The sequence below is a fragment of the Dendropsophus ebraccatus genome, chromosome 1, assembly GCF_027789765.1.
Source record: "Dendropsophus ebraccatus isolate aDenEbr1 chromosome 1, aDenEbr1.pat, whole genome shotgun sequence".
Lineage (NCBI taxonomy): Eukaryota > Metazoa > Chordata > Amphibia > Anura > Hylidae > Dendropsophus > Dendropsophus ebraccatus.
Genome location: NC_091454.1, coordinates 2,391,243 through 2,411,376, shown reverse-complemented (window position 1 = coordinate 2,411,376; position 20,134 = coordinate 2,391,243).

The following is a 20,134-nucleotide window of genomic DNA, read 5'->3' as shown; positions in this document are numbered from 1 at the left end:
TGGTAGTATATAGCCCCCCTGTTGCTCCCCCAGTAGTGTATAGCCCCCGTGAGCTCCCCCCAAGTAGTATATAGCCCCCCTGTGAGCTCCCCCCTGTAGTATATAGCCCCCTGTGAGCTCCCCCTGTAGTATATAGCCCCCCCCCCGTGCGCTGTCCCCCTGTAGTATATAGCCCCCTGTGAGCTCTCCCCAGTAGTATATAGCGCCCCTGTGCTCTCCCCCAGTAGTATATAGCCACCTGTGGGGTCCCCCCCAGTAGTATATAGCCCCCCTTGTGCTTTCCCCCTGTAGTATATAGCCCCTGTGAGGTCCCCCCTGTAGTATATAACCCCCTGTGCGCTCCCCCCAGTAGTATATAGCCCCCTCAGTAGTATATAGCCCCCTGTGAGGTCCCCCCTGTAGTATATAGCCCCCTGTGCGCTCCCCCCAGTAGTATATAGCCCCCTCAGTAGTATATAGCCCCCTGTAAGGTCCCCCCTGTAGTATATAGCCCCCTGTGCGCTCCCCCCAGTAGTATATAGCCCCCTCAGTAGTATATAGGCCCCTGTGAGGTCCCCCCTGTAGTATATAGCCCCCTGTGCGCTCCCCCCAGTAGTATATAGCCCCCTCAGTAGTATATAGCCCCCTGTGAGGTCCCCCCTGTAGTATATAGTCCACCTGTGCGCTCCCCCCAGTAGTATATAGCCCCCTCAGTAGTATATAGCCCCCTGTGAGGTCCCCCCTGTAGTATATAGTCCACCTGTGCGCTCTCCCCTTGTAGATGCCCCCCAGACAGAAAAAAAAAATAACAAAAACAACTCACCTAGCACCTCGTTCCCCGTGCGGCTGTCTTCGTCTCTTCCCGTCGGTCCGGCCCCCGGCTGATACGCGCTCTGTAGGGATGTCCCGGGGATTCCCCAGCAGAGCGCGCATCAGTGACCTCAGCGTACGCCGCTGGCCTGCACTTCCGGGAAGGACGCTCTGTGGTGCGCGCTCTGCTGGGGAATCCCCGGGACATCCCCAGAGAGCGCGTATCAGCCGGGGGCCGGACCGACACTGCCCCCAGCCCCACAGGCGTACTGACATCTAAGGACAGTACGACTATGGGGCGGGAGGCAGTGCGGTGGGGAGCGGGACCTCCTAACCGCCCCGGGACGGACCGGATCCGGGGCGGTTAGGAGGTCTGACCAGGGGTCCGGACAGCTGGCCTCCGCGGTCCGGGTTCGGACCGCGGTCCGCCAGTTGAGGACCCCTGATATACAGTATATACCCAGGTTATACCAGCTGCACATATATAATTATATACAGTATATACCCAGGTTATAGCAGTTGTACATATATAATTATATACAGTATATACCCAAGTTATACTAGCTGTACATATATCATTATATACAGGAGATCCCCAGGTTATACCAGCTGTACATATATAATTATATACAGGAAATATCCAGGTTATACCAGCTGTACATATATAATTATATAAAGTATATACCCAGGCTATACCAGCTGTACATATATAACTATATATAGTATATACCCAGGTTATACCAGCTGTACATATGTAATTATATACAGTATATACCCAGGTTATAGCAGCTGTACATATATAATTATATACAGTATATACCCAGGTTATACCAGCTGTACATATATAATTATATACAGTATATTCCCAGGTTATACCAGCTGTACATATATAATTATATACAGTATATACCCAGGTTATACCAGCTGTACGTGTATAATTATATACAGGAGATCCCCAGGTTATACCAGCTGTACATATATAATTATATACAGTATATACCCAGGTTATACCAGCTGTACATATATAATTATATACAGGAGATCCCCAGGTTATACCAGCTGTACATATATAATTATATACAGTATATACCCAGGTTATAGCAGCTGTACATATATAATTATATACAGTATATACCCAGGTTATACCAGCTGTACATATATAATTATATACAGGAAATATCCAGGTTATAGCAGCTGTACATATATAATTATATACAGGAGATCCCCAGGTTATACCAGCTGTACATATATAATTATATACAGTATATACCCAGGTTATACCAGCTGTACACATATAATTATATACAGTATTTACCCAGGTTATACCAGCTGTACATAAATTATTATATACAGTATATACCCAGGTTATACCAGCTGTACACATCTAATTATATACAGTATATACCCAGGTTATACCAGCTGTACATATATAATTATATACAGGAGATACCCAGGTTATACCAGCTGTACATATATAATTATATACAGTATATACCCAGGTTATACCAGCTGTACATATATAATTATATACAGGAGATACCCAGGTTATACCAGCTGTACATATGTAATTATATACAGTATATTCCCAGGTTATACCAGCTGTACATATATAATTATATACAGGAAATATCCAGGTTATACCAGCTGTATATATATATATAATTATATACAGGAGATCCCCAGGTTATACCAGCTGTACATATATAATTATATACAGTATATACCCAGGTTATACCAGCTGTACATATATAATTAAATACAGGAGATACCCAGGTTATACCAGCTGTACATAAATAATTTATACAGTATATACCCAGGTTATAGCAGCTGTACACATCTAATTATACACAGTATATACCCAGGTTATAGCAGCTCTACACATCTAATTATATACAGTATATACCCAGGTTATACCAGCTGTACATATATAATTATATACAGTATATACCCAGGTTATACCAGCTGTACACATCTAATTATATACAGTATATACCCAGGTTATAACAGCTGTACATATATAATTATATACAGGAGATACCCAGGTTATAGCAGCTGTACACATCTAATTATACACAGTATATACCCAGGTTATAGCAGCTGTACACATCTAATTATATACAGTATATACCCAGGTTATAGCAGCTGTACACATCTAATTATACACAGTATATACCCAGGTTATAGCAGCTGTACACATCTAATTATATACAGTATATACCCAGGTTATACCAGCTGTACATATATAATTATATACAGGAAATATCCAGGTTATATCAGCTGTACATATATATTATATACAGTATATACCCAGGTAATACCAGTTGTACATATATAATTATATACAGTATTTACCCAGGTTATACCAGCTGTACATAAATTATTATATACAGTGTATACCCAGGTTATATCAGCTGTACATATATAATTATATACAGGAAATATCCAGGTTATAGCAGCTGTACATATATAATTATATACAGTATATACCCAGGTTATACCGGCTGTACATATATAATTATATACAGTATATACCCAGGTTATACCAGCTGTACACATCTAATTATATACAGTATATACCCAGGTTATACCAGCTGTACATATGTAATTATATACAGTATATACCCAGGTTATAGCAGTTGTACATATATAATTATATACAGTATATACCCAGGTTATACCAGCTGCACATATATAATTATATACAGTATATACCCAGGTTATAGCAGTTGTACATATATAATTATATACAGTATATACCCAAGTTATACTAGCTGTACATATATCATTATATACAGGAGATCCCCAGGTTATACCAGCTGTACATGTATAATTATATACAGGAAATATCCAGGTTATACCAGCTGTACATATATAATTATATAAAGTATATACCCAGGTTATAGCAGCTGTACATATATAATTATATACAGTATATACCCAGGTTATACCAGCTGTACACATATAATTATATACAGGAGATCCCCAGGTTATACCAGCTGTACATATATAATTATATACAGTATATACCCAGGTTATAGCAGCTGTACATATATAATTATATACAGTATATACCCAGGTTATACCAGCTGTACATATATAATTATATACAGGAAATATCCAGGTTATAGCAGCTGTACATATATAATTATATACAGGAGATCCCCAGGTTATACCAGCTGTACATATATAATTATATACAGTATATACCCAGGTTATACCAGCTGTACACATATAATTATATACAGTATTTACCCAGGTTATACCAGCTGTACATAAATTATTATATACAGTATATACCCAGGTTATACCAGCTGTACACATCTAATTATATACAGTATATACCCAGGTTATACCAGCTGTACATATATAATTATATACAGGAGATACCCAGGTTATACCAGCTGTACATATATAATTATATACAGTATATACCCAGGTTATACCAGCTGTACATATATAATTATATACAGGAGATACCCAGGTTATACCAGCTGTACATATGTAATTATATACAGTATATTCCCAGGTTATACCAGCTGTACATATATAATTATATACAGGAAATATCCAGGTTATACCAGCTGTATATATATATATAATTATATACAGGAGATCCCCAGGTTATACCAGCTGTACATATATAATTATATACAGTATATACCCAGGTTATACCAGCTGTACATATATAATTAAATACAGGAGATACCCAGGTTATACCAGCTGTACATAAATAATTTATACAGTATATACCCAGGTTATAGCAGCTGTACACATCTAATTATACACAGTATATACCCAGGTTATAGCAGCTCTACACATCTAATTATATACAGTATATACCCAGGTTATACCAGCTGTACATATATAATTATATACAGTATATACCCAGGTTATACCAGCTGTACACATCTAATTATATACAGTATATACCCAGGTTATAACAGCTGTACATATATAATTATATACAGGAGATACCCAGGTTATAGCAGCTGTACACATCTAATTATACACAGTATATACCCAGGTTATAGCAGCTGTACACATCTAATTATATACAGTATATACCCAGGTTATAGCAGCTGTACACATCTAATTATACACAGTATATACCCAGGTTATAGCAGCTGTACACATCTAATTATATACAGTATATACCCAGGTTATACCAGCTGTACATATATAATTATATACAGGAAATATCCAGGTTATATCAGCTGTACATATATATTATATACAGTATATACCCAGGTAATACCAGTTGTACATATATAATTATATACAGTATTTACCCAGGTTATACCAGCTGTACATAAATTATTATATACAGTGTATACCCAGGTTATATCAGCTGTACATATATAATTATATACAGGAAATATCCAGGTTATAGCAGCTGTACATATATAATTATATACAGTATATACCCAGGTTATACCGGCTGTACATATATAATTATATACAGTATATACCCAGGTTATACCAGCTGTACACATCTAATTATATACAGTATATACCCAGGTTATACCAGCTGTACATATGTAATTATATACAGTATATACCCAGGTTATAGCAGTTGTACATATATAATTATATACAGTATATACCCAGGTTATACCAGCTGCACATATATAATTATATACAGTATATACCCAGGTTATAGCAGTTGTACATATATAATTATATACAGTATATACCCAAGTTATACTAGCTGTACATATATCATTATATACAGGAGATCCCCAGGTTATACCAGCTGTACATGTATAATTATATACAGGAAATATCCAGGTTATACCAGCTGTACATATATAATTATATAAAGTATATACCCAGGCTATACCAGCTGTACATATATAACTATATATAGTATATACCCAGGTTATACCAGCTGTACATATGTAATTATATACAGTATATACCCAGGTTATAGCAGCTGTACATATATAATTATATACAGTATATACCCAGGTTATACCAGCTGTACATATATAATTATATACAGTATATTCCCAGGTTATACCAGCTGTACATATATAATTATATACAGTATATACCCAGGTTATACCAGCTGTACGTGTATAATTATATACAGGAGATCCCCAGGTTATACCAGCTGTACATATATAATTATATACAGGAGATCCCCAGGTTATACCAGCTGTACATATATAATTATATACAGTATATACCCAGGTTATAGCAGCTGTACATATATAATTATATACAGTATATACCCAGGTTATACCAGCTGTACATATATAATTATATACAGTATATACCCAGGTTATAGCAGCTGTACATATATAATTATATACAGTATATACCCAGGTTATACCAGCTGTACATATATAATTATATACAGTATATACCCAGGTTATACCAGCTGTACATATATAATTAAATACAGGAGATACCCAGGTTATACCAGCTGTACATAAATAATTTATACAGTATATACCCAGGTTATATCAGCTGTACATATATAATTAAATACAGGAGATACCCAGGTTATACCAGCTGTACATTTATAATTATATACAGTATATACCCAGGTTATACCAGCTGTACACATATAATTATATACAGTATTTACCCAGGTTATACCAGCTGTACATAAATTATTTTATACAGTATATACCCAGGTTATACCAGCTGTACATAAATTATTATATACAGTATATACCCAGGTTATAACAGCTGTACATATATAATTATATACAGGAGATACCCAGGTTATACCAGCTGTACATATATAATTATACACAGTATATACCCAGGTTATACCAGCTGCACATATATAATTATATACAGTATATACCCAGGTTATACCAGCTGTACACATATAATTATATACAGGAGATCCCCAGGTTATACCAGCTGTACATATATAATTATATACAGTTTATACCCAGGTTATACCAGCTGTACACATCTAAATATATACAGTATATACCCAGGTTATACCAGCTGTACATATATAATTATATACAGTATATACCCAGGTTATACCAGCTGTACATATATAATTATATACAGGATATCCCCAGGTTATACCAGCTGTACATATATAATTATATACAGGAAATATCCAGGTTATACCAGCTGTACATATATAATTATATAAAGTATATACCCAGGCTATACCAGCTGTACATATATAACTATATATAGTATATACCCAGGTTATACCAGCTGTACATATGTAATTATATACAGTATATACCCAGGTTATAGCAGCTGTACATATATAATTATATACAGTATATACCCAGGTTATACCAGCTGTACATATATAATTATATACAGGAGATCCCCAGGTTATACCAGCTGTACATATATAATTATATACAGGAGATCCCCAGGTTATACCAGCTGTACATATATAATTATATACAGTATATACCCAGGTTATAGCAGCTGTACATATATAATTATATACAGTATATACCCAGGTTATACCAGCTGTACATATATAATTATATACAGGAAATATCCAGGTTATAGCAGCTGTACATATATAATTATATACAGGAGATCCCCAGGTTATACCAGCTGTACATATATAATTATATACAGTATATACCCAGGTTATACCAGCTGTACACATATAATTATATACAGTATTTACCCAGGTTATACCAGCTGTACATAAATTATTATATACAGTATATAATCAGGTTATACCAGCTGTACACATCTAATTATATACAGTATATACCCAGGTTATACCAGCTGTACATATATAATTATATACAGGAGATACCCAGGTTATACCAGCTGTACATATATAATTATACACAGTATATACCCAGGTTATACCAGCTGTACATATGTAATTATATACATTATATACCCAGGTTATACCAGCTGTACATATATAATTATATACAGTATATACCCAGGTTATACCAGCTGTACATATATAATTATATACAGGAGATCCCCAGGTTATACCAGCTGTACATATATAATTAAATACAGGAGATACCCAGGTTATACCAGCTGTACATAAATAATTTATACAGTATATACCCAGGTTATACCAGCTGTACATATATAATTATATACAGGAGATCCCCAGGTTATATCAGCTGTACATATATAATTAAATACAGGAGATATTCATGTTATACCAGCTGAACATATATAATTATATACAGTATATACCCAGGTTATACCGGCTGTACATATATAATTATATACAGGAGATCCCCAGGTTATACCAGCTGTACATATATAATTATATACAGGAGATACCCAGGTTATACCAGCTGTACATATATAATTATATACAGTATATACCCAGGTTATACCAGCTGTACATATATAATTATATACAGTATATACCCAGGTTATACCAGCTGTACATATATATTATATACAGGAGATATCCAGGTTATACCAGCGGTACATATATAATTAAATACAGGAGATACCCAGGTTATACCAGCTGTACACATATAATTATATACAGTATTTACCCAGGTTATACCAGCTGTACATAAATTATTATATACAGTATATACCCAGGTTATAACAGCTGTACATATATAATTATATACAGGAGATACCCAGGTTATACCAGCTGTACATATATAATTATACACAGTATATACCCAGGTTATACCAGCTGTACATATGTAATTATATACAGTATATTCCCAGGTTATACCAGCTGTACATATATAATTATATACAGGAAATATCCAGGTTATACCAGCTGTACATATATAATTATATACAGGAGATCCCCAGGTTATACCAGCTGTACATATATAATTAAATACAGGAGATACCCAGGTTATACCAGCTGTACATAAATAATTATATACAGTATATACCCAGGTTATACCAGCTGTACATATATAATTATATACAGTATATACCCAGGTTATACCAGCTGTACATATATAATTATATACAGTATATACCCAGGTTATACCAGCTGTACACATATAATTATATACAGGAGATCCCCAGGTTATACCAGCTGTACATATATAATTATATACAGTTTATACCCAGGTTATACCAGCTGTACACATCTAAATATATACAGTATATACCCAGGTTATACCAGCTGTACATATATAATTATATACAGTATATACCCAGGTTATACCAGCTGTACATATATAATTATATACAGTATATACCCAGGTTATACCAGCTGTACATAAATTATTATATACAGTATATACCCAGGTTATACCAGCTGTACATATATAATTATAAACAGTATATACCCAGGTTATACCAGCTGTACATATATAATTAAATACAGGAGATATTCATGTTATACCAGCTGAACATATATAATTATATACAGTATATACCCAGGTTATACCAGCGGTACATATATAATTAAATACAGGAGATACCCAGGTTATACCAGCTGTACACATATAATTATATACAGTATTTACCCAGGTTATACCAGCTGTACATAAATTATTATATACAGTATATACCCAGGTTATAACAGCTGTACATATATAATTATATACAGGAGATACCCAGGTTATACCAGCTGTACATATATAATTATACACAGTATATACCCAGGTTATACCAGCTGTACATATGTAATTATATACAGTATATTCCCAGGTTATACCAGCTGTACATATATAATTATATACAGGAAATATCCAGGTTATACCAGCTGTACATAAATAATTATATACAGTATATACCCAGGTTATACCAGCTGTACACATATAATTATATACAGTATATACCCAGGTTATACCAGCTGTACATATATAATTATATACAGTATATACCCAGGTTATACCAGCTGTACATATATAATTATATACAGTATATACCCAGGTTATACCAGCTGTACATATATAATTATATACAGGAGATCCCCAGGTTATACCAGTGGTACATATATAATTATATACAGGAGAGGCTTATGTTGTAGCGGCTGTATATAGGTGGTTGGATTGTTCCTGTTGGTGGATACTACGCTGTGGCACCAGGTGTATTATAACACAGTTATATATGAGGTATTGGAGCTCATGTTGTAGCGGGGAACATGAGGCGTTGTGCGCCAGGTCCCAGTGAGTTACGACTTCCCCGCCGTCACGCTCGGCCATGTTCTTCTTCTCATTTCTCTGCATTGGTGTCAGATGTTGGGAGAGGAGCGGCGTCCGGTGGGATCGGGGGGCGGCGGCGGCGGAGCGGGGAGAGGATGTGCTGCTCCGGCTGATCACGCTTCCCACGACCTCCCCGCCGCTGCTGTCATCTGCTGACAGATGTTCTGTATTACTGCGAAGGACGCCGGGCAGCATAATATCACTGCTTAACCCCTCACTGCCCCACTGATCCTTAAAGGGGTAGCCAGGGGGTCCGGTCTGCTTGTCTAGTGGATGTTATTGGAAACAGTCAGCAAGGTTATACTGTGAGAGCCACTCCAGGATCAACATAATGTATGTACACAGTGACCCCACCAGCAGAATAGTGAGTGCAGCTCTGGGGTATAATACAGGATGTAACTCAGGATCAGTAATGTATGTACACAGTGACCCCACCAGCAGAATAGTGAGTGCAGCTCTGGAGTATAATACAGGATGTAACTCAGGATCAGTAATGTAATGTATGTACACAGTGACCCCCACCAGCAGAATAGTGAGCGCAGCTCTGGAGTATAATACAGGATGTAACTCAGGATCAGTAATGTAATGTATGTACACAGTGACCTCACCAGCAGAATAGTGAGTGCAGCTCAGGGGTATAATACAGGATGTAACTCAGGATCAGTAATGTAATGTATGTACACAGTGACCCCACCAGCAGAATAGTGAGTACAGCTCTGGGGTATAATACAGGATCAGTAATGTAATGTATGTACACAGTGACCCCACCAGCAGAATAGTGAGTGCAGCTCTGGGGTATAATACAGGATGTAACTCAGGATCAGTAATGTATGTACACAGTGACCCCACCAGCAGAATAGTGAGTGCAGCTCTGGGGTATAATACAGGATGTAACTCAGGATCAGTAATGTATGTACACAGTGACCCCACCAGCAGAATAGTGAGTGCAGCTCTGGGGTATAATACAGGATCAGTAATGTATGTACACAGTGACCCCACCAGCAGAATAGCGAGTGCAGCTCTGGGGTATAATACAGGATGTAACTCAGGATCAGTAATGTAATGTATGTACACAGTGACCCCACCAGCAGAATAGTGAGTACAGCTCTGGGGTATAATACAGGATCAGTAATGTAATGTATGTACACAGTGACCTCACCAGCAGAATAGTGAGTGCAGCTCTGGGGTATAATACAGGATGTAACTCAGGATCAGTAATGTAATGTATGTACACAGTGACCCCACCAGCAGAATAGTGAGTGCAGCTCTGGGGTATAATACAGGATGTAACTCAGGATCAGTAATGTAATGTATGTACACAGTGACCCCACCAGCAGAATAGTGAGTACAGCTCTGGGGTATAATACAGGATCAGTAATGTAATGTATGTACACAGTGACCCCACCAGCAGAATAGTGAGTGCAGCTCCGGAGTATAATACAGGATGTAACAGCACAATAGTGAGTGCCGCTCCGGAGTATAATACAGGATGTAACAGCAGAAGAGTGAGTGCCGCTCCGGAGTATAATACAGGATGTAACAGCACAATAGTGAGTGCCGCTCCGGAGTATAATACAGGATGTAACAGCAGAATAGTGAGTGCAGCTCTGGAGGGTGTGGTTACTGGGTGTGTCTGTGTTTGCTCCTGAGCTCCACACATCCAGACTTCCAGGAGGAGAGAGGCTGATTCACCACCTGCTTCCCCAGGAAGGTGGCAGCTTCCTGGGAGAGTCTTCAGCATGGATCCCCTGACCTCCACCTCCCGGTCAAGGCCGGCGGGGGGTGTAGAGAGTAAGCTACCGGCCAGCGCTCCGGCTGGAGGGGTAAGAAGATCTAGTAGGGTTCGCAGCAATGTGGACCCAGCCCTTCCAGCGACGGGTGGAAGCCGCAAGGCTCCTGATGTGGAGGAAAAGCCTGCAAGCAAGGTGAGCGGAAGACGGGGTGCAGGTGCAGCTGCACGGAGGGGCTCCCAGGAGAGTCAGGTGGTGGAGCAGTGGGGTCTCAGGGGGCCCAGGGAGTCTGCAGCCACCTATGGCACCAGGATAGCTGCAAAGCTCACTGAGTATGAGCAGCTGGGAAAGAGACTGAAAGGTCTAAGAGAAGACCTGAGCTTTGCTAAGCACAGAGCCAGCTCAGCCCCAAAGAAGCAGAAGCCTGGACTCACAGCCAAGGTGAAGTCTCTGCAGCAGGAGGAGGTGAGAGAGCTGGAGCTGCAGAGGATGGTTATCCTGGAGGGCAGCGATGTCTTCAGGGAGAAGCTCCTCAATGCGGACAGATTGGCCAGCATGAAATCCCCAAAGAAGGAGGAGGAGGAGGATGATGGGGGTGATTGTTCTGCAGATGGTGAGAGCAGTAGTGAGGAAGAGGATATGGAAGCTGGAGAGACCACTGTGACAGCGAGTCTGGAGGACTTGGCTACAAAGTCTTCCAGTGCACAAGGGGTGAATGAGTCCCAGCTGAGTCTACCTGCAGGACAAGTGGCCTTACCAACATCTTCAGGAGAAGGCTCTACAGAGGATGATGATGGTGGTGGTGATGATGATGATGATGATGATTCTGGAGGAGCTCTGCTTGCACAGATAAAACAAATTGAATCCCCAGTGCACATGGAGAACTTCAGCTTTGGAGATGACCTGGGGAAGGAGAGGTTAATAAAAAAGAAGAGGAAAGGCAGAAAAAAGAGGAAGAAGCCAGCAGAGCAGGTGATCCTTGTGTATGTTCCCTTTGTGCAGTCTGGGGCGGCTGGAAAGTCGTCTCAGGGTGCAGATACTGGTAATCTGACTGTCCCCGCTTCTGCTACTGTGGAGCGGGGCCAGAAAGCCAGTAAGAGTACAACCAAGATGGCGGAGAGCGCCGGCCTCGCTGGTCAGGGTAGTGAGGTCGGTAATGGTGTAGGAGCGGCCGGGGGGCCGGACAGTTTGGTGGCTGAGGTGACATGTGCAGGGCGCTCCTCTGCAGGTAAAGGGAGGAGTGTCCCAGTGCCAGCGGCTGGCACATTGCCCGGGCGGTCGGGCATTAAAATTGTGGGCGATCGTTCGGCTGGATCTGGAGCTGCAGGACGCTCCTCTGCAGGCAAAGGGAGGAGTGTCCAGGCTTCAGGAGAAGGCACAAGTGCCAGTGATAATCTTACTGCTGGGGACAGAGCAAGCAGTAAAGAGACTGTCACTAAGTCAGGTGCCTGTCTGGTGCCGCAGGTGCACACCAATGGACATGACATTAATGAAGCCATGCTTCAGGCGGTGCAGGAGATTGAGGCAGAGGTGCTGGCTGAGGCTGAGGGCCGGACAGGTGGCAATGCTGCATCTCCCCAAGTTAAGGGGAAGACGGTTGCCCAGTCAAATGTGCCCAGGGATGCCACTGCTAATGCCAGAGCTACTACTAATATATCCTGTAGTAATGTAATAAAGCCAGCCAGACTACAGGTAGGCCAGTCCAGCCCAGCTAGGCAGGGTATACTTAATGCTGGTGTTAATGTTTCTTCTGTGGTTGCTGGGGGGAGTGGGGATGGTCCGGCTGCCCCCCCAGTGGTGGCCGCTCCAGTAAGGAGCTATGCCAACATCACTGCTGGGGGAACTAGGGGATCCTCATCTCTTAATCCAGGAGAAGGTAACTTGCAACGACGCCTCCCGGAGGCGTTGAGGAGAGGAGACAGAACGCTCCAAGTAGAGGGCCGGGAGGTCGACCTGTCCTTCTATGTAGAAAGACATGGGCTTGGGGCATTCCGAGAGCATAATGGGGAAGTGGTCTGGTCCCTTCCGACACCCGGGCAGGAGGTTGGCCGTAGGAACGTGGCCCGTCTGGTATGGAGAGGCAGTGATGCGTGCCCATCCAGGGCAAAGGTGGTGGAGCTTCTCTTCCAGATGAGATTCAGGGCGAATGACATCTTTGCCCTGATCCACCCCTACGGTACCTCTGAATTCGACATCAGCTTTGTGAAGCCAGAGGGACTTGAGCTCTTCTGGTCCAATCACGAGCTGGTGAAGGATGAGCCTGTGTGGCGGGATTTCGCTGTAAAGGCGGTATCCCGTCAGAGTTCTGTCAAGAAAGTGACCGTTTTGACGCGCAACGAGTCGCTTTCTTGCTATGACATCATGACCTGGCTAGGCAGGTATGGGGAGGTGACGGACATCCCCAAGAAAAATCTGGATGAGCATGGTATTTGGTCCGGAGCCTGGACGTTTTCCGTTCGCCTCCGTCGTTCAGGCAACACTGTCGCACACATTCCATCTGCTGCCTTCCTCGGACGCGATAGGATCCAAGTCTTTTATCAGGGGCAGCCGAAGCTGTGTCACAGGTGTGGGGATCCCACCCACTTTAGTGCAAACTGCACTAAGCTGATTTGTGCATTGTGCGGTGCGGAGGGTCATCTGGCTGCCGCCTGTGGCCGGATTCGCTGTCACCTGTGTGGTGACCTTGGTCACCCATTTAGCAGGTGTCCACGTTCATTCTCCAATGCTGCGGCCGCCCAAGATGGGGAGAGCCTTGTTGTTGCCTCTCCTGGGGAGGGGACCAGCAGAGGAGAAGGGGCACTAGTGCCAGTGAAGAAGGTAAAAAGCAAGACCCCCTCTAAGCTAAGGCGAGAGGAGAAGCGCAGAAGGAGCAGGGACCTGGGAAGTTCCCTGGTGGCAGGAGTAGTCAGTGGTCCTGCTCCAGATGCCAGCTTAGAGGGAACAGCTGAGGCTCTGGGGGATACCGAGTTAGATGAAGAGATAAGGAGACTTCGTAAAGAGGAGGCAAAGAGAGCCATTTCCTCCAGTTCCTCCCAATATGAAAGTTTGGATGAGGACGGTGGGAAAGGGCAAAATGAAAAACGTAAGTGCGACAGTAGGAGGCAAAGCCAGAAGGGGCCTTGGGCATCATCTTCTTCCTCCTCAGGTGTTGCGGGCCAAGTGCCAAAGGAAAGCCTGACTGACCCCCCTCTGATCGTTCTATCCAATAGGTATCAGGCCCTTGGCAAAGCCGAGGCTGAGGGACTGATTTTGGAGACGGTGAGGTCTCCAGGAGGTGCCGAGCCTGTTCCTTCTGAGGCAGTTTCCTTGGGAGGCCAGGTGGCCCCTGGGTCAGGAGATGAGGATCTGGGTATGGATATGTCTGCATCTTTAAAGCGGGTTAAAGAGAAGGAAAAAGGATCTTCTTCTGATGGGGAAGGTGTTAAAAAGAAGGGTAGGAAATAAAGAGACAAGGCTGTCCAACTCAATCACCCATGATGGCGGCACTCACCCCATTGACGCTGGCATCCATTAACTGTGCCAGCATTAAGTCGGATACGGCTAGATTCGCAGCCTTTGATTTTCTCGGTCGTATTAACGCCGACATTTTGTTTTTGCAGGAGACCAGGTTGACAGACCAAGCCTTGCTAGTAAAAGCCAAGCGAGAGTGGAGGCATGGGCCTTCACAGTGGTCTCTTGCGGCTGAGCCGTATAGTGGGGTGGCGGTCCTTTTTACCGCTCCTGTAGAATGCAGACGGGTTATTGAGTTAGAAATGGGGAGGTGCCTGATCTTGGATGTCCTCATGAGGGGGCAAGAGCTCCGGCTCATTAACATCTATGCCCCACAGACTAAGGGCCCTATTCCACCAAACGATTATCGTTTGCATATCATTAACGATTAACGATCTCAAACGACCACTATTGCGAAAGACCTGAAAACGTTCACTCATTTCCATTGAACGATAATCGTTACTTATGATCGTAATTGCGATCGTTTTTTATTCGCTATTGCATTCGTATCTATTGCGAACGACCGAACGATGTCTTATTCAACGCGAACGATTTGCGAACGAGCAACGATAAAAATAGGTCCAGGTCTTTTAAAGCGATCAACGATTTCTCGTTCGGTCGTTAATCGTTAACTGAATTTCAACCGAACGATTATCGTTTAGATTCGAACGATTTAACGATAATCTGAACGATAATCGTCCAGTGGAATAGGGCCCTAAGTGGGACCATAAAAGCCTTTTCATGAGGATTAAGCCCTTTCTTTTTACGAGTCGGCAGGTGATCTTTGGTGGAGACTTCAACACTATCACGAGGTCTCAGGACAGGAGAGGCGCCAAAGACAAGCTGGCTTATGATAGCATGGCCCTGATTAGTATAGTTAGGGAGGCTCGCCTAGAGGATGCCCACATCCGGACCCCCTCGGGCCACGCGGGTTTCACCTATCATCGAGGTAGCTGCAGGTCTAGATTAGACAGGTTTTATTTAAAGGAGGAAGCCGTCTCTTCTGCAGTGTCCGTGGTTGAGGTGGAGTTCTCCGACCACTGTCTAATTTTGTTTTCCCTGAATGTTTCAGAGACCCCCCGGATGGGTAGAGGCTACTGGAGGCTGAATTCGTCCCTCCTGGAAGAAGCAGAGGTAAGACAATCCTTTGAGGATTTTCTTCAGAGTCAGGTACCTCTACTGGGCCTATGTAGTAGTAAGTCAGAGTGGTGGGAGATATTCAAGAAGCGGGTTGCGAGGTTCTTCCGACAGCTCTCGAGCCTCAGGTCCCTGAATAGGTATCGTGTGGATCAGGGCCTGAGGAGGAAACTCGAGCATCTCGTCTCGACTGGAGGTAGTAGAGAGGAGATCTCCAGAGTGAAAGCCTTGCTCATGAGGTGTCAGTATGATAGGCACGCATCTTTAGTTTTTGAGAGGGATTTCGGGAGGTACCGCTCGCCTGACCCCTACAGAAACTGTAAGATGTCAGTGAATAGTAAGATCGTGACTGGACTGGTTGATAGTACGGGATCTCTGAACCGGTCCAGATCAGGGATCCTGGAGGTCATCAGATCCTTTTACTCACACCTCTTGGGGAGGAAGGATCTAGATCGAGATGTGATGTCGGGTTTCCTGGCTGAAACCATTCCTGAGCCAGGGGTAGACTCCTCTCTTGATGTTTTGGCAGAAGAGATCAGGGAAGAGGAAGTTAGACTGGCGATTGAAGGGCTTGCCCTGAAGAAGTCGCCAGGTCCAGATGGCTTAACATCTGAGTGGTATAAGACCTTCAGGGACCTCTTGGTTCCCCTCTTGACCGAGGTCTTCAATGAGTGTCTTTCCTCGGGCACTCTGCCAAGGTCAATGAGGAGGTCAGCCCTGGTTTTTCTGTCAAAAGGTAAAGATTCGAGCCGTATTGAGAATTGGAGGCCCATAGCTCTTCTCAATGCGGACAGGAAGATTCTGGCCAAGATACTGTTTAATCGGCTGGTGAAGTTTGCACCCCGGCTCCTTTCGGAGGCTCAGCACTGCTCTGTTCCAGGCCGAAGCACCTTAAGTGCTGTCCTTAGTGTCAGGGAGGCAGTGGAGCGGAGTAGTGCGGGTCTTTGGAAGGGGTACTTGCTGTCCCTGGATCAGGCCAAAGCATTTGATCGGGTGAACCACGAGTACCTCTGGTCCGTCCTTCTGAGATATGGCCTACCAGATACTTTTGTCAATTGGCTTAAGATCTTGTATGCAGGGGCAGAGAGTTTCCCACTGGTGAACGGTTGGTCTGGCCGCTCTTTTGAGGTTGGGTCTGTTGTTCACCAGGGCTGTCCTTTGAGCCCACTGTTGTATGTGTTCGCGATCGACCCTTTCCTTAGGAGGGTTGGTTGTGGACCATTGGCAGGGGTCGGGATGAGCGTGGAGGAATCAGAAGCCACCCTGAGAGTGGTAGCGTACGCTGATGATGTCACTGTTTTTGTATCCTCGAGAGGGGAGGCAGATATGGTGATGTCTGAAGTGGAGCGCTACTCGGAGGCGTCCGGGTCCAAGATCAACCAGGATAAGTGTGAGAGTCTCTGGCTGGGAGGGGGAGATCCCAGGTTTGATCTCCCGGGCACCCTTCCAGAGCCCCAAGAGTCAGCAAAAGTATTGGGCATCACATTTGGCCAGGGTGATTACCCCACTAAAAACTGGGATGGTAGGCTCCAGGATGCCACTCGGAAGGTGGACCAGTGGAAAGGTTGGTCTTTAACCTTAAGGGAAAGGGTACACCTGATCAAATCGTACCTGCTCCCTTTGTTTATCTACCTGGGCAGTGTATGTATCTTGCCAGAGGCTTCCTATACTAGGATCTACAGCCTGTTCTTCCAGCTGTTATGGGGGAATAGGCTGAACCTGGTCAAGAGAGAGGTTACGTACCGCACGAGGAGACTTGGGGGTTTGTCTATGGTGAACCCTGTGGTGTTCTTAGTGAACACCTTCTTGAAAGCTAACATCGCAAACCTCTGGAAAGAGAGGGCTCCTCCGTGGGTCCTCTCCTGCAGGGAATGGTTTCGGCCTTTCTTCCAGGAATGGGAGACAGGAGGGCGAGTGAAGGACCTTCGTACACCCCATGGATATCTTCCGGCTTACGCTACCCCGACTCTGAAGATGATACGTCGGTGGGGTCTGGGAATGTGGGAGATCAGGACTCAGTCAAGGAAATTCCTTGACCAAAGGGTTCTGTTGACCCATTTCCAGAAGCCCTTGGCGCTCAGGGATTGCCCAGGTCGGGATCTGAGAGTTGGGTTAAATCTTTTGAATTCAAAGAGGATCCCCCAGAAGTTGTGGGACTTGGCCTGGCGCTGCTTCCAGGGGAAGCTATATGTGAGGGACAATTTGAAGTGCAGGAGCTCCGATGATCGGGGGTGTCCCCGAGAGGAGTGTGGGAATACGCTGGAAAGCATGGATCATTTCCTGCTTCATTGTCCCTTCAATATAGGGGTTTACACCAGGGTGGGCGCCTCCATAGGTTGGAGTCAGTTAGTCAGTCTCACCTATCCGGAGTGGGCTTATGGGGCATTCAGGAACCTGGGTGGCCGAGATCGCTGCACGTTATTCTTAGTCAGCTTAGTGGTTAGGTACCACACGTGGAACGCACGGTGTCTAGTATCTACACAGCGTAGAGTCCTCTCCGAGGTGGAGGTCTGTAGGAACATCACTGGTGACCTTGGGAAGATCAGGTCTTTGGAGTATGGCAGGCTGGGTACCAGTAGGGCTTCTCTCCTGTGGAGGGGTTTTTCCTTCGCTGTGCCCTAGGTACTGAGCCCACTGGGTGAGGGACCATAATTCTGGTTAGGGACAGAGTAGATAGGGTCAGAGGTAGGGAGAGTGTGAGGGTTAGATTAATATTTAAGGATAGTAGTAGGGAGAGGGTAGGGAGAATAGTCAGGGATAGGTTATAAATTATTATGGTACCCGGTCTGCCATCCTCCGATCCCGGTGCGGGGCTGTGCATGACACTTTAGCTTTTTGTTTTAATTTTCTATTCAGTTATAAACAGTAAAGGGCTTATAGGCTGCCGAACTTGAGCCTTTTTGTTACGTGTCGTGGTGTTGGTGTTTTAGGTAGTTTGGTAAGTTGAGGGCTGGATAAGTCCTATGGACGATTATAGTTATTGTATATGGTATGGGGTATAGGATAGGTTGGGAGGGGTGATGGGGGGTACATCGTATGCTTTTCCTTGGATGGGGTTCTGGCATGGGTCACGGAGGGACAAGAACTGAACTTATGGACCCAGACTCATGTCCAGATTTGGGGTGTGGGTGATGGGGTTTGTAGTTAGAATATTAGATAGGTTTATGTAATTTGATTGCTATAATTTTATTATTATTTGCATTATTGTTTATTAGTACAGTGGTACCTCGGTTTTCAAACATAATTGGTTCTGGAAGGCTGTTCCATAACCGAGCAGTTCGAAAACCGAGCTGTAAGTTCCCATAGGGAACAATGTAAATGTGATTAATTGGTTTTTACACTCCGTGGGTCAGGTGCAGAGTACCCGGCCCACAGAGTGCAAAAACACTCCACATCCCCCGCAACAGTGAGAGGCGGGAGCGGGTGGCTAGTTAAACTTGCCGCCGTGCTCCTGCTCCAATCAGCTGCCGGGGACACCCTGTAAAGAAGTGGGGAATCCCATCATTATGGTGGAATTCCCCACTTCTTTACAGGGTGTCCCCGGCAGCTGAGAGGAGCAGGAGCACGGCGGCAAGTTTAAATAGCCGCCCGATCCTGCCTCTCACTGCGGGGACAGGCTGTAAAGAAGCCGGCTCCCAGCGCTGTCCTCCTGTCTCTCCACACCCCCCGCAACACTGAGAGGCGGGAGCGGGCGGCTATTTAAACTTGCCGCCGTGCTCCTGCTCCTCTCAGCTGCCGGGGACACCCTGTAAAGAAGTGGGGAATCCCCCGCAGCTGATTGGAGCAGGAGCACGGCGGCAAGTTTAAATAGACGCCCGCTCCCGCCTCTCAGTGTTCCGAACACCTCTGTCAGCTGAACATCAGTTCAGCTGACAGTTATCC